We start from the raw sequence: 2,996 nt of genomic DNA, 5'->3' as shown, positions 1-2,996 counted from the left end.
ACCATGTTCTTGTTTCTAGTCACTGAGTGTGGAAAAGACCAGACCGATCACTGGTTGCTTATATGTCAATGGAAGTTTAACAGATTATCTTATTTCCCTGGAGAGGTAATAGGTCTGTGCTTGGCAGTAGTGGAGGAGCATGTAGTAGTAGTAGTAGTAGTAGTATAAATGATTTGATGTCACAAAGGGCAAATGACTCATCCTTATATTATCCTGTATGTGATGTCTACTTGATTTCTTTCTTTCTTTTTTTGCTGCCTCCTGAGCCAGTGTTTCATATGTATCCCTCAAGTGGTCTGTCATAGAATTATGTTCAATGAGAAGCTTGTTTGCTCTGGGATAGGATGTCAGCCTGTTACCCAGGAACCTGATGAGAGCTTCCAGCTCCGAAATTGTTTCAGAGCAGGGGATCTTTTCAAATTTGTTCCAACCGCTTGAAGTATTTTGAAGTTTTGCATTGATGTAGTTCTGCATTGTCGATGCTAGAAATCTTTCTGTATATAAAGATGAGAATGTCTGTCTGTGTGAATCCCTAAAACTTCAGAACTACACAACCAATTTCATTCAAATTTTACACATGCTTTACTTAGGGTCCATGTACTGTCATAGGCCAAAAAAGATTTTAACTTCTTGCCTAGTGCGAGCCCAGAGTAATATCATATCTCCTCCACTATTGCAGTATTACGTGTCAAAAGTAAAACAATAACATCTCTCTAATGTAATGTCAGATATTTTCACTTTAATAGTTTCACTTTAATACTGAAACTATTAAAGTGAAACTATTATTAAAGTGAAACTGTTATTAAAGTGTAACTATTATCTTAGATATATACAGGCATGCATACATACATACATATATATAATATACATATATTATGTGTATATATGTATATATAGTCTTTTTTGCTAACACGCTAGGGGATGTAAGTATACCAGTTGTCAAATGGTGGAGTGGGGGTGGGGCAAACACAAAGACCTGCACATACACACACACACACACACACACACTTATACATGACGTGCTTCTTTCAGTTTCCATCTACCAAATTGACTCACAAGGCTTTCATTGGCCTGAGGCTATAGTAGAAGACACTTGCCTAAGGTGCCACGCAATGAGATTGAACCTGGAACTATGTGGTTGGGAAGCAAGCTTATCACACAGCCACATATCTTGTTAATCTCCGCTATAAATTTACGAGAATGCACTGAATTTGTTCAGTGAGATTGAGAAAGAAAAATTTGCTTTTTACATAGATGTGCATTAAGCTAAATGCAGTATGTTTTGAACCCCTCTCTCTCTTTCTCTTTCTGTAGGCTCCTGTGTCCCCAACTTCATAGAACTAAGTTGGATGAGAAACTTATCTGCTCTGGGATAGGATGTCAGTCTGTTTCTCAGGAACTGTTCTGATGAGAACTTTTAGCTCCAAAATTATTTCAGAGCAAAGAATCTCATTAAATTTGATGCAACCACTTGAAATATTTCAAAATTTCACATTATTGTTTTCAAATTTTCCAAACTGATGTACTTATGCATGCTAATGACAAAATTAAACTGAGTAAGCCTCTTCTCAATTATTCACTCCACTACAAATAACCACCAAATGACACATTAACCCTTTAGCACTTAAACTGGCTATATCCAGCCAAAATGTTCTACCAGTTTTATCTTTACACTAGCCATATCTGGTCTCTCATATACTCCCTCTGATGTTATTCTAAAAATAAACAATCGCATCATCGAAGTCTCTAATCTATGAGATAGTGCATGATCAATTCAAGACAATGTGAATAAATAAGCATTACATCTGACTGAGTAATCTGAATGCTAAAGGTTTAAAACAAACAGAGATATTAGATAATGTGATTCTAAATTACGTTACACTTGAATAAAGGTGGGGGGGGGTTACAGCTGAAACCATCGTAGGAGGCCTATCTGATCAAGTTTGACCTGGGGCTAAACTACAGCAGCAACTATTGTTGTTGATTCTCTGAATACTGTAGTTAGGTCAGACTGAATTTGAATCCTTGGTGCACCAGCTGCATATTAAAAGAAAGTACCTGTAATTTAAGTGGGTAAGTTCAGCTGATTTCCATCCATTCTCTTGTATTCAATGGAGAAATCAATAGAGTCTATTGTGTATTTCTTGCAATGACTGTCACTTTTTCAGATATTTATTCAATCGCTATTAATAATATATTGCCATTTGTTGTGTGCTTATTGGCCAAAGATGTTTCTTTAGCCATTGTTTCTAGTCTATAACAACAACAACAACAAATACCATAGGAATTAGGTTAGCTTCTGTTGTTCTATGCCTGTGATCTAGTTTTTGATTCTCAGATATAAACCATTTCATTTTGCTGATGTCGCTGAATCGTCTTGTGTCAATTCTGATTGACGGGATCTTATTGTACAATCAAAGACGTTTTAGCAGTGTCCAGCCTGTCTTTGTGTATCGGGGACTACGTTATCTGATGTGCGCCCTTTTAAAAATTTGTCTTGAAGGTTGTAGAGGTATGATTTCAGGAGAGATTTGGTTGCTATTTCTAGCAGACTTTAGGTGCTCTCATGTTGCTCAAGCTGGTTCAATGGTGTCCTTCTGTTTTAAGCAGATTCTTGCCTGTTGCTATGTCTAGCCTTAGAGGCTGATATGTATAAAAGAATAAACGAATAAAAGAATGTCTTTGAGAGTGAATAGTCAGTAATGGCTATACACTTAACTTTGAACCTCCATTAAAGGAAAAAAGGTACCAGTCACATATTGGGGGCAATTTCATCAACTAAGTCCTCTTTCCAAATTTGTAACCTTGTGCTTTATGTAAGAAAGAAATTATTTAGTTTTGTTTCCTTTATATTCTGAGTTCAAATCCAGCCAAAGTCTGTTGTACCTTTCATTGCCTTAACCCTTTAGTTACCTGAATTACATTGCATTTGTTTCTATTAATTTTGATTGATATATATATATATATATATATATATATATATATATATATATATA

General features: G+C 35.6%; 1 protein-coding gene across 3 annotated transcripts in view; it reads left to right on the top strand.

The window, feature by feature from the left end:
* LOC106874165 (exportin-7) overlaps positions 1–2,996 on the top strand; it is a 49,665-nt gene that overhangs the window by 11,352 nt on the left and 35,317 nt on the right. Inside the window, exon 1 of one of the 3 annotated variants that reach the window (XM_052975716.1) lies at positions 2,054–2,073. The exons of the other annotated variants lie outside the window; for them this stretch is intronic. The gene's annotated coding sequence lies outside the window, so the exon portion shown is untranslated. Of the gene's footprint in view, positions 1–2,053; positions 2,074–2,996 lie in introns of those variants that run through there. 3 annotated transcript variants of the gene reach the window in all.

The sequence above is a fragment of the Octopus bimaculoides genome, chromosome 22 (genome assembly GCF_001194135.2).
Source record: "Octopus bimaculoides isolate UCB-OBI-ISO-001 chromosome 22, ASM119413v2, whole genome shotgun sequence".
Lineage (NCBI taxonomy): Eukaryota > Metazoa > Mollusca > Cephalopoda > Octopoda > Octopodidae > Octopus > Octopus bimaculoides.
Note: the sequence above shows the minus strand (reverse complement) of the source record. Positions and strands in the feature narration are given on the sequence as shown.